The sequence below is a fragment of the Miniopterus natalensis genome, chromosome 6 (assembly GCF_054644295.1).
Source record: "Miniopterus natalensis isolate mMinNat1 chromosome 6, mMinNat1.hap1, whole genome shotgun sequence".
Classification (NCBI taxonomy): Eukaryota; Metazoa; Chordata; class Mammalia; order Chiroptera; family Miniopteridae; genus Miniopterus; species Miniopterus natalensis.
Genome location: NC_142086.1, coordinates 10,268,338 through 10,282,124, shown reverse-complemented (window position 1 = coordinate 10,282,124; position 13,787 = coordinate 10,268,338).

Below are 13,787 nucleotides of genomic sequence, written 5' to 3'. Positions count from 1 at the left end.
ATTGTAAGAATACAGTCTATAATACATGTAACATACAAAATATGTGTTAACTGACTATGTCATCGGTAAGGTTCTGGCAAACAGTAGGCTGTTAGTAGCTGCATTTTGGGAAGTCAAAAGTTATATGCAGATTTTTATCTGCAAGGAAGGGGGGTGCAGCCCCCTTTAATCCCCATATTGTTCAAGGGTTAACCGCACTTTGATTTTTAAAAATTTCAGTAAAGGACATATTGGGGGAAATACTGCTTGACACTCTCCACAGCCCCCTCTCAATTGAAGTTCCTGTATCAGGTCAGTGAAACATACATTCAGAAATGCAAAGCAAAATAGGTTCTGCATTTTTCCTACAAAGGCAATAATCCCAGACTCTATCAAAAGTGTTTAAGAGGCACCACCTTTCGGAGGAATGTCCTTACTCAGGACATTCTGGATGGATAGCTTCAAAAAGGACATCTTCCTGACTCATCCTGGGTGTCCAACAAAAACCTCAGCCCCGGGAGAGTCACTTCCTCAGCCCAGGCAGTGTCACCTACTTATTTGAAACAGCGCCTAGTGCTGAGAAAGCTGCCCCGGCCCTCTCTACAACATGCTTGCCCAGAAAACCAGCGGGGCTTCCGCTGACAGGCACGTCTCATCTGATGTCCAACTCCCTGAAGGCTTCAGAGCTGGGCGGCAGCCACAGTCCAACCAGACCTTGTCTTTCCAGGGTCTCTCCACCTGGATTTCTGACAGAATGACTGCGTGACCTAGCTCTGAACCTGGCATCAGGACGTTTACCATTTGCTCTGAAACTGTACCCTCAGCTTGTCCCACCGTGCTGGATTCCCTGTGACCTGCCCCGGGTGAGCCGCACACCGCCTGGGCTTGACCCGAGTGAGGCTCCTCCCTGGGCCTCCCCTCTGTCCCTGCCTGTCCCACATTTCTTGTTCTCTTCCTACTTGAGTTCCTGCCTGTTTTCCCAGTTATGTCCCCTAATGTCCCACTCGGGCCAACTGTGATACTGCAGGTTAAACAACGCCCTCTCTCTTTTCCCCACCTGCCACTTGGATTTGGAAATAAAACAACCCAAAGTCAGCTAAGTAGTAGATATCAATAATCAAAAATGACGCCTATAGATTCCATCCAAATTGATCATTTAAAAGAATTATTTTCCAATTGATCTGTCCTTATTTTCAATTATATTCTATCAGTTAGCATATGGAAATTCAGTCACATCATTTAGTAAATTCAATCCCCTAATTTCTTTTTAAATGGGGAGAAAGCCACTAAATAAATTGTGCTCCATTTTGTCCTAGAGAACCTAAATTCATAAAATTCTCATTAAAATATAAATAAAAAGCTATTAAAAATATGCTTCACATATCTGTCAAGTGAACACAGTGAAATCTGCTTATGAGATGCTTCCAGTGAAGACCTTTAAGCGGCTTCCTGGATACTGTACTGGAATTAGGGAGGGAGAAGCTGGGTATTAGCAGGTCACAAGAAAAGTGGTTATGCTTCTCTAGTTAAGGAGTTTATCTAGTCTCGACTGCATCAATCCCCTCAGCAACACAATGGTGAAGGCTTCCAGAACTTCACAACTGAAAATGCAGGGCCCGATTATAATATTATTATTATTATTATTATTATTATTATTCACAGCCCTCTCTATCAACTCTTAGAGACAAAGCCAATGCAAGCGATTGGGCACAGGTACAGTGCTCTCCAAGTACCATCCCTGGACCAGTGACATTGGCATCATCCGGAAAATTGTTAGAATCAAAAATTTCAGAACCATCTCAGAGCCACAGAATCAACACTCTGGGGGGGATGCCCAGCAACCTAGATCTTAACAAGCCTTCTAAGTAATTCTGATGCATGCTCAAGTTTGACCACCACCCCTCAGGCTTATTCTCCCCTAACACACAAAAACATCAGGTGCCCCTGCTTTTGCGTGAAGTCATGTTGGGTCTCTCCTTGTCCTACTGGCCCACCCTGGGGATGAGCTGCCATTCCCTGCCTTTCTTAACCAGGGTCCCTGAGAGAGACTGCTAATCCCCCAGGACCCACTCCGCCCTTCACCCCCTACTAATCCAACCACTGCCTACCCTACATTTCACCACAACTTTTAGCAGGCAGTGGGGCTTTACAGTGGGAAATTATATATGAAATCCTTGTCCCTATATACGGCTATGCAAATAATTAGTTTGGGCCAAGAGTACATGAATGGAGTAATGCATTCACCTTCCAAATTATACCTTTCAAAAAAACAAACCAAAAGACCCTCGTCCTCCACTTGCCCCGCTCCCCAGCTGGAATGCTGATACAGTCGGCATTTGGTGGCCAGGTCGAGGACCACCTTGCTCCGGTGGAGAAACAAGATGAAACCTGGCTCAGAGCTGCCTCAAGAACCTGAACCACCTCCTCCCGGACTGTTAAGCGAGAGAGAAACACACGGTGTGGTTTTGCTTGCGCTGCTGTTTCTGTTACAGTCTAGGCTGTACCTTCTCTAGAGGGGGGGCTTCCTACCTGGAGCTCAACCCTAAAGCTGAGCTGCCCTGCACAGGTTCCTATACACGCACCTTTCATACAAACTCCAGCAACAGAGGACCAGCTTCCCTACTGAGGGCCTCTACAAAATGTACTTAATGTTTTAAAAACCTACTTAAAGGCACTGAAGAGGTAGAAAGGCAGTTGAAATAACTAACCTACGATCATGGAAAAGAGGGAAACCCACGAGGTACGTTGGGGCTTGCTTTCCCCTGGGCAGCTGCCAATTCTAGAAGAGGCCACTGAGAGGCTGGGCAAGACTGCTGACAGCCGTGAAAGGTTAAGGGAATTTTTTTTTAATGAGAGGCGATGCTCACCCTGTACGGGAGAGAGGTGCTGTGACCCCTGCCCTTGGGGTTGGGACACTGCAGGCTGCATTCCAGGCACCGGCTGAAGCGGCAGTAGACTGGCCCTGCACGGCGCCCTCTAGCGTCCAGTCACCGTAAGCACTGAAATTGGCCTAAGGTGATCCTGGATTTCCAGCGCTCCTACATTCCTGCTCCAAGCAAATGTAATTCCTCTCCAGAGAAAGATTACATAATCCTAAACCGCGAAATGCTTCTACATTTTTTTCAAATAACAATGTCTAGAGCATGATTTAAAAAAAAAAAAACCAACCACACACAGGTATTTAAAGAGACAAGATTACATGAAAAATAACAACAATTACAAAGTGAGCAGAAAAAGAAACAACAGACCTAGAGGGTTCTGGATGTTGGAGATATCAGACACTGGCTTAAGACTAACTATGCTTACAATGTTAAAGGAGATCAAAAAACGACACTGAATTTCAACAGGGGATTTGAAAATATAAAAAGTGACAGCACATTCTACTTTTTCTAAGATCTCTAGAGTTCCAGAATTAGTAATAGAATTAGGAATTTCCTAGACTCCGGTAACCATGTTCCGACTCCTGCTGTGGAAAAAGGTTTTGAGACAGCTTCATCTAACTCCCATGAAAGGGTTTCTTCACAAGAAAGGAGTGGAGAGAAAAGTGGGACCACCAAGAACCACACTGTCCACCAGAGGGCTTCATAACTACAGCAAGTCCTCAACCTTGTCCATAGGTTCCTGGAGACCGCGGCTTTAAGCGAAACGATGTATAATAAAACCAATTGCACTCTAGGCTAATTGATATAAACAAGAGTTAAGTTCCTACGGCATATGCCTGGTCACAAAAACATCACCAAACTTCTAAGTAAACACCCAAAACACATTTAATATTTAACATTAAAATAAATGCGAGCTCTTCATACATTTAAGTGAAATGAATTAAAAACAAGTAAGATCATTACTTCCCAGCCCACTTAATCCAGTTCTGGGTGGTGGGTGGCCGAAGCCTCTCCCAGCAGCTCAGGGCACCAGGTGGGACCCACCTGGACAGGACGCCCTCCCATCACAGGGGCACTCACACCCACACACTCACTCAGATGGGACAGTGTAGACACCCCTATTCCCCTCCTGTGCACAGCTCTGGGATGTGGGAGGAAACCAGAGTCCCCGGAGAAAACCCAGGCAGACATGGGGAGAAAACCCAAGCAAACTCCATTGAGACAGTGCCCTGCCCCCCACCCCCACCCCCAGGTGATTTCTTTTCTCATCAACGTTATAATGAAACAACATTGAACAAAGTAACATTATTTAAGAAACTGCTGCACTAATAGCAGAGAGAGAGTGGAGCACTAATAAAATTAAAGGGGACACAAGCTTTCAGGTTTCCAAATAAAACCCATCCCCAGTACAGACCTCTAGCTGCCTAGATTTTCCTGCGCGTGTTCTTTCCCTACTCAGCTCCTTGCTTTTGCTTGTCCCCGGGAACCCCAGACCCCAAGGCTTACAAGTGTTCTGCTCTGCACTGGGGACCTCAATCCCACTTTTCAAGTCACGCGTGGGGGGAGCTTCTGAGTCAGCGCGTGGGCGGAGGAAGCGGCCCGAAGGAGCCCCTGGGCCCCGCCCCTGTCCCCCCCCCAGACCCGCGGTTACGCTCCGCCTCTGGGGGCACACAGCGCGTTTCCACTGCTCCCCCTCTCCCTCCCCCTTCTCCACCCCCCACCCCCAGCCCTCACCCGCCCCCACCAGTGACGAGGGGGCCCAGGGGGTGAGGCCTGTCACCCTGAGGCTCAGAGGGGGCGCCGGAGACCCCACGGCGGAGGTCGAGAGCGAAGGGGGCTTACCCTCCAGGCGTAAAGGAAACTCCTCAGCATGACAGTGTTTATGTAAAATAAGAGTTCAATGTTAAACACAAGTTAACTTTAAAATGGCCCAGGGGATGCTGTAAATACGTATTTGCACACAGAGGTGTACACAGAACTGAAGTTAAAGGCCCCCAGAGCTACTTGTAACAGTAAAACACCCAGCCCCGTGTGTGCGTGTGTGTGTGTGTGCGTGTGTGTGTGTGTGTGTGTGTGTGTGTGTGTGTGTGTGTGTCTAGGGCTCTGAGGGGTGTCGAATGTGTGTTTATTTCTTTAGAGAAGTGTCAGCTACAGTGCTATCGAGGCTGGAGCAGAAAATCACTTTTAATTCAGCTATCTATTGTCATGTAACAAACCACCCCAAATCGTAGTGACCAAAAACAACAAACACTCACCGTTTCATTTCCTTCACAGTTCCGCAGGTCGGCGGGCAGCTCCACCTGGGCAGCCGGCCCCCGTGGCCCGCGGGCCGGGCGGGAGCCTGGCGCCCTCCAGCAGCCAGGCCGGGCTCCATCGCCCGTGATCCCAGGAGTCCCGGGTGCTCTGGGCTTCCACTCGCATCCCGTTTGCTGAAGTCCCACGGCCAAAGGAAATCCCATGACCAAACCCAGCCTCAAGGTGTTGAGTAAAGGGCGGGGTCCACCTCCTGAAAGAAGTGGCCAAGTGACAGCGCCCAGGAGTGTAGCTCCAGGGACCCCCTGGGGGCATGGGAGAGGCACCAGGGAATTCCTAGGGACTTCTCCCTTAAAAGTGGTGTCACCTGCTCAGCTGAGCAAATAGCCCCAATGTCAGGGAAAAGGCCTTTCCAGGTCCCCTGTGTTCTGATGTTTAAGGGGAAAGCTCCTTCTTCCAGTGGCAGACCTAGATGAGAAGGCAGACAGGGGTTCTGGGGCTGAGAGGTGGTGGACACTGGACCCTGGTCTGGGGCCGCTGTGCCTGGAACAGAAGGGGCTGAGTGGTCTCTTAATGAACCCAGGAGAAGGGCTTAGCAACCAGTGAGTAGATTGTCCTCCCTGGAAGGCCCAGGGCGGCAGCCTCTGCAGGTGACTTAAATAAGGACTTACGTGATTAACTGGGAAAAGGAAGTGATTGTGTATTTTTGCACCAAGTCTATGGAGTTTATATTAATTACACATATTTTAGTTAATATTTAATCTTTAAAACTTGTTCTGTGTTTGCTTCGTGAAATTTGCCAAGCTGTGTCATTTGTACACTTTCCTACATGCCTATTTTAATAAAGAGTTTGCATTTTTAAAAATTGCCCCAAGTTGATCATAATGGTGCCAGGGACATGGAAATTTTGTGGTGTTGTGAAGATAACATTGCCCTGGCAACTAGGTGACCTAAGTTCTGGTCCTTATGTTGCCACTAACTAGTTCTGGGCTGAGATAAACCAGCAAGCATCTCTGAGCCAGAGTTCTTCAACTGTGAAGTGGGGGGTTCTATTAATTTATATCTAACAGCCATTTACTTTTATGTGGTCCATCTACTTTTATTAAGTAACTACTAGGCCCTCAAGGCATGTTGGAGGACAGGATAGATACCTTTCCTGCCCTGATGGGACTTACAACCTAGTAAGTACACACGGACAAATAACAAGCAGAAACTGCCTATGACCTGTGCTATCTCTGAAAAAGGAGCATAGGGGCCATGGAGTTGGGGGGGCGCCTCCTGGAAATGAGGAAGGAAGAATGGGTGTTTGCCAGGGGAGCACAAGGCAGAGCACACAGGCAGTGGGGACAGCAGGCTACAAGTTCCCACCAGCGGATTCAAGGGACTTGTGTCTCATAGGACCAGGACACAGATGGAGAAGCAGGGGCCAGCAGCTTAGTAATGAGTTTACACCCGAACCCTGGCTGACCCCTTCACCAATAGGAATCATTCTTGGGGCAGGGCAAACATGCAAACACCATCTGACTCCTGAAACACCCTCAAAGGGCCTTCCCTGTACTAACAGGCCCTGTGCCCTACTCTCATTAAACCCACGCTAGGAAAGAAAGCACAACTTTTTATCCCATGGCAAGGTGCTCTTACGTCTCCAAGACCTGGTGCATTATCAATACTTACCTGAGTCAAAGGATGAAATAAAAACTGTAATCCAGACAAGAGAGTAGAGAGAAAACCAGTGCTTTCTCCCCACCTCTAAGAGGTGCCTGTCCAGTTTTCCCACATGTTTCGTGTAGAGCCAGCTGTCATTTATTAAGTTGCTTATTTGCTGACATCTGCTGGGACAGTAGGCAGCTAAGTAGCACAGGAGAGTCTGATTCGGCAGAGTTTACAATCAAGCTGCCATTTCCTTTGCAGCCTTTAAAAACACTTGGGGATGTATGTCTATGTCTATTAAATCTCCCTTTTCTTAACTTTCTCACTTATTTTTCGGATCCCTTACAAGATTTGAAAGAAGCACCTACATCACTACCTCCATTCATGAACTTTTTTTACATTCTAAATGCAAGGTAATGGACACTAATGAGATATTTATAATGTGCCATGACATGTTCCAAGTCACTACGTATGTTAATTCATTGAACCCTCATGACCAGCCTATAAAACAGGTACAAAGAATATTAGCTTGCCCTGGCTGGTGTGGCTCAGTTGGCTGAGTGTCGTTCTGTATACAGAAGATGGTGGGTTTGATTCCCAGTCCGGGCACATACTCAGGTTGCAGGTTCAGTCCCGGGTCAGGTCAAGTGTAGGAGGCAGCCGATAGATGCTCTGCTCTCACATCAATGTTTCTTTCTCTCTCTCTCTCTGAAGTCAATTTCTTTTAAAAAAGAATATTAGTTATTTGTACCACTTCAAAGAAGTGGCTGTTAGGCCACTTCATAGACTTGCCAGAAGGAGTAAATATTTTCCCATGTTACAAATGTGTCGAATGAGGCACAGAGAAGTTGAGTGTCTTAGCTAAGTCACACAGCTCTTCAGTTTTGAAGCCAGGATTTAAACCCAAGTGGTCTTGCTCCTCCTTGAATCCATGCCCTTAAAATTTTTACTGTTGTCCTTGTCAATAATACTGCCTGCTAAGTATTCTGATAAAGCAACAAAAGGTACTCTGGGGAAACTGTGACTAAGCGCCAGAAAAGGAATCAGGGGAGATGGCAAGGGAGAAGGCAGACTTGAGCAGAGCCCCTTGTGGCCACCATGAAAATGCCCAGTTCATCTCCGGCTGCTAGAGGTGGGGTGGGGAGCGGGGGGGGGGGGGGGGGGGAATGTGAGTGACTCACAGCACCAGCTGCGGCTCTCTGAATCCCTCACTGTGTTCATCAACCATATGGCCACATTTCCCAGTGCAACTCCCAGCCAGCGACTGAGAACAGGAGGGATACTAGTACAGGTGCATTCCTGAAAGATGCACTCCCCTGACAGGCAGCTTTCAAACTTCCACAGAACAACACTGCTTGCTTACACTCTTCCAGCTAGGCTGCCTGCCTTCCCTCTCTACTCCACAGACCTCAGACCTGCAATGTGATTGCAAGGGCAAAGGCCTCACGGATGTTTTCTCCATCTTGGTGTTTACTTCTTGGAGAACCCAAACTAACACAAAGTTCTTGAAGGATGGACAGACTTCTGCCCAGTCATTGAAAATGCCCTTATGAACATCAATAACCTAGTCACCAAGATCCAGTAGTCTTTTGCTGGGCCTTAGTCACCACTCCTGGCACAATGGCTCACTTGAAACCTTGGCTCCTTTGGTTTCCTCAAAGTGGGTGTTATGGACTGACTGTGTCCCCCCCAAATCCATATGTAGAAGCTCTAACCCCAAGGGTGGCTGTATTTGGAGATGGGGCCTCTAAGGAAGTAATTAGAGTGAAATGAGGTTGTATGGATGGGGCCCTGAATGGAAAGGATTAGTGTCCTTAAAAGAAGAGACACCAGAGAATGAGGACTCTCATTTTCTCCCCCCCTCTCCCTTTTTCCCTCTCCCTCCCTCCCTTTCTCTCTCTCTCTCCCTCCCACCCCCCACCCCTGCTCACACAGTAAGGAAAAGCCAGCTGAGGACACAGTGAGAAGGCAGCCACCTGCAGGCCAGGAAGAGGGGTCTCACCAGAAATGAAATTTGCCAGTATCTTGATCATGGACTTCCAGCCTCTACAAATGAGCTCTTAAACAGTTCTGTTGTTTAAGCCACCTAGTCTGTGGTATTTTGTTAAAGCAGCCCTAGCTGATTAATACAGTGGGTTAACCTGGTGGGCCTCTACCTGCCTCCAACTCCTTTGTCAGTTCTTTTTTCTCCCATGGTCAGAGGTCAGAAATGAGTCTGGGGCTAAAGTCAGCATGTTGGCAGGGTTGGTTCCTTCTGGAGGCTCCAGGGGAGAATCTGAAAAGAATAAAAGGGTGATATAGTGTCATAGAGGTGGGGAGGGGGTTCCCTATGAGGAAGTGATATGTTGATTTAAGACCTGAATCAGGGAACCAGCCATGCAAAGACCCAAGAAGAGAGCCCAAGGTAGAAATGAGCTTAGTGTGTTGGTTTCCTGTTGCTGCTGTAACGAATTACCACACCACAATTTATTATCTTACAGATAGATCTATTTGTTTCATTCTGCGATGCCTTAATTTAATTCCTTCCAGAATATAAAGGTATGGGACTTGTAGGTCTTACTCTGTCTTATTACCATCTATATCCTCAAAACCTAAAACACTAAGATAAAAAATTTTTTCACATCCAACAATAATTTTTTAATGTATGAAACTTCCAAAAATTCATCTAAGAGTAAGATTGCTTTTAGGTTTGGCTAGATAAATAAATATTATTTCAGAGTTTCCCATAAAGTCTTACCCCTTCAGTATACAACTAATTTTACAACTGAAGTCTTTCAGATGATCACATCTCTTTTCTTTTTTATTTTATTAAAAAAATTTTTTCCATTATAGTTCACACTATATTAGTTTCAGGTGTAAGGTGTACAGCATAGTGGTTGGACATAGTGGTGAGACATAACTTACAGAGTGATTCCCCCCTGATAAGTCTAAAACTTACCTGGCACTATACATTATTATTACAACATTATTGAATGTATTCCCTATACTGTACTTTACATCCCTATGATTATTTTATAACTGCCAATTTGTACTTCTTAATCCCTTTTTCACCCAGCCCCTAACCCTCCTCCCATCTGGCAACCATCAGTTTGTTCTCTCTATCTATGAGTTTGTTTCTGCTTTGTCTGTTTATTTATTTTTTTAGATTCTACTTATAAGTGAAATCATATGATATTTGTCTTTCTCTGTCTAACTATGTCACTTAGCATAATGCCTTCAAGGTCCATCCACGTTGTAACAAAATATTTCATTCTTTTTTATGGCTGAGTAATATTTCATTATATATATGTACCACTCTTTTTTATGCAATTGTCTATCAATGGACACTTGGGTTGCTTCCACATCTCGGCTATTGTATACGAAATGCCCTTCTTTGTCTCTTTTATAGCCTTTGTTTTTAAAGTCTATTTTTTTCTGATATAAGTATTGCTACCCCAGCTGGGTTTTCTTAATTTCCATTTGCATTAAATAACTTTTCCATCCCTCTACTTTCAGTGTGTGTACCTTTCTATCTGAAGTGAGTCTCCTGTAGGCAGTATATGTATAGGTCTTGTTTTCTTCTCCATGCAGCCACCTATGTCTTTTGATTGAACATTTAATCCAATTACATTTAAAGTAATTATTGATAGGTACTTAGTTATCGCCACTTTTTTATATTTTTAATTTATTTTCCTCTTCTTCTTAAAGAGGTTCCTTTAACATTTCTTGTAATACTGGTTTGGTGATGATGAATTTTTTTAGCTTTTTCTTGTCCAGGAAGCTCTTTATCTGTCCTTTGATTCTAAATGATAGCTTTGCTGGGTAGAATAACCTTGGTTTTTAGGTCCTTGATTTTCATCACTTTGAATATTTCATGCCACTCCCTTCTGGCCAAAAAAGTTTCTAATGAGAAATCAGCTGACAGTCTTATGGGAGCTTCCTTTTAGGTAACTAATTGATTTTTTCTTGCTGCCTTTAAGATTCTCTTTTTCTTTAACTTTTGGCATTTTAATTATGATATGTCTTGATGTGGTCTTCTTTGGGTTCATCTTGTTTTCGGACACTTCCTGGATTTGCATGTCTCTATTTCCTTTCCCAGAGTTTTAAGTCATTATTTCTTCAGATAGGTTTTCAATCCCTTGCTCTCTTTCTCTTCCCCTTCTAATACCCCTATGATGAGAAAGTCATGATGCTTGATGTTGTCCCAGAGCTTTCTTAAGCTACTGTTATTATTATTGGGGGGGGGGGTTCTTTTAATTTTTTCCTGTTTTGATTGGGTGGTTTTTTGCTACCTTGTCTACCAAATCACTGATTCAATGCTCTGCTTCGTCTAATCTGCTATTGATTCCATCTAATGTATTCTTCATTTCAGTTATTATATTTTTATTTCTGACTGGATCTTTTCTATGGTTTCTATGTCTAACTTTTCACTGATTTCATCCATTCTTCCCTTAAGTTCATTGAGCATCCTAATAACCAGTGTTTTGAGCTCTGCATCTGGTAGATTGCTTGTCTCCATTTTGTTTAGTTCTTTTTCAAGAGTTTTGTCCTATTCTTTCATTTGGAACATATTTGTTTTTTCATTTTGTCTGCCTCCCTGTGTTTGCTTCTATGAATCAGGTATATCTGCTACGTCTCCCAGTTTTGGCAGGATGGCCTTATGCAATAAGTGTCCTGTGGGGCCCAGTGGTACAGACTTCTTAGTCACCTGAGCTGAGTGCTCCAGGGGTATCCCTTGTGTGGGTTATGTGTGTCCTCCTGTTGAGCCTTGACTGCTGTTGGCATGTTAGGGAGTGGGATCGACCCTCAGGTTGACTGGCTGCGAGGATAAGCTGTGTCTACAGTGGATGAGCTGACCCCATGGAGCAGGATTCACTTTAATGGGGCTCTGCTGCCTGTCCAGTCCATCATTTGGGTGTGTTGTTTGTGGAGCTGAGTGGTGCTTTGGTGTGGTCTGAAGGCAGCCACTGGATGTGTTTGTTCTGGGGTCTCTTGGGGCAGGCTTTGGTGCAGATCCAAGTCTGCCACTGACTCTGCCCAGCCCAGGGCCCTTGGTAAGAGCTACAAAGTGATGTGAAGTTGGTAGCAGCTATCTGTACTGGACTTGGAGGCAGCTGGGTGAGGCTATGCTGTGAACCAATGCTGGTTGCCACCAGTGCTGGGCTGGGGGTCATTTAACAAGTGATACAGGGCACACCAAGGCCAGAAGCTGTTTGTTTGGGCTTTGTAAACCTTTGAGAGAGATTGGGAAGGTCTGCAGAAATGGTTTGAGGCTGGCAGCTTGTGAGGAACAGCAGGTGAAAGAGGTTCAAGCTGGTGCTGGGGTTGGGTGGGACACAGTCTTAGGGAATCACCACGGTGGGGCCAGAATATGAAGCAAGATAAACTTGCTTCCATAAGGAAACTCAGATATGGTGTCCCCTGTAAGGGAGGAAGGGCTCAACAAAGGAACAATGGTACCTTCCAGCAGCTCTGTCTGTGTGAGAGCTGCCCCTCTGGCCCTTTCCCTGAAGCCAGACAATTCAGTTCCTCCCTATATGCTCCAGGCACTTTTTCTTTTTTTCAAATTATGAGAAAGATTATTTAGAAAGTTACAGAGGTAGAAGTAAACCAAGTGGATGAATAGGCTCAGGAAACAAGTTAAAGAAGCAAAAGGAGGACCCTTGGAGCTTGAGAGAGAGAAGGTCAAAGGTAATGCCCCTAGCGGGGAGGAGAGGGGAAGGGAAAGGTGCATGCGGGCTCCTGAGAGGGAGGGTGTGCTACCCCTGGCACTTTGAGCTGCTGTGCCTTCACTGGAGTTTAGTGTACTTGTGAGTCTGTGCTGTGGCCCTTTAAGAGAGTGTCTGAGTGTACCACAGCCCAGACTGAGTTCCTGCTGATTTTCACAGATGTTGTGGGACTCCTCTTCATGGCACTGGTGCTCTGGGACAAGATCCCCTTGTGGGGCTGCCCCCACCCATTCTTCACTGGAGATCTCTGCAGTCGATATATCCCTCCTAATTCTTAGCTGCCGCAGGTGGGTCTGGGGCCAGCTGGGTTGCATCTCTGCCCCTCCCACCGGTCTCACGTGGCCTCTTCTGTATACCCTTAGTTATGGGAGTTCTGTTCAGCTAGACTTCAGGTGTTTCTCAAGGGTGGTGGTTCTATAATTTTAGTTGTAATTTTGATGTGATCATGGAAGGAAGTGAGCACAACATTTACCTACTGCACCATCTTTACTGAAAATGGGATCAAATATCCTTTGGATAATTCTCTAATTGAATGCAAAAATAATTGAATAAGTTGAGGTACAGCCACTTGATGTGATACAAAAATTAATAAAATGAGAATGTTTATGATGTCATGTTCAATGAAAAAAAGCACGATATGAAACTGTACATACAAGATATAAAACAAATAAATATTCAGGCATACCTTGTTTTATTGTGCTTTGTTTTACTGCATTTCAAAGACCCTCCCAGTTAAAGGATCACAACTCTCTTTATTGTTTTACTCACTTTATTGAGATACTCACTTTATTGTGGTTGTCTAGAATTAAAGTGGCAATATCTCTGAGGCATGCCCATACAGAGGAAGATGACTGAAATAAAATATCTCAAAATGTTAATAGAACTGTAGATATATGGGTAGGTTTTTCCACTCCTTTCATTTTTCCCCCTTACATTTCCAGATTCTTTAATGAGCATGTATTACTCCTCCCTTCCCCCCTACCCCAGCTTTATTGGGCTATAATTGGAGCATGTATTACTTTTTACATGTCTGGGGCAATGGGTTAGACATAGTTTACCAGGTAATGGTGATCTCCTTCCAAGTGTCTCCTGATTTGCCTCCTTCAGACCCCACCAAGGAGCAATTTCATCAAGCTCCAAGACATTATTATGCCTGCTTGGTGGCAGAGGTTGCATTTTGTCTTCTTTTATTTTGAGAACTTGTCATATTTCCTCTCCCACTCTGCTCCCTGAGGGCAGGGGGCCTTCTGTATTCATCTCTGTATTCCCAGTGTTATTTCTTTTGCCCTTGGGGCTGTACTTCAAACATACTGCC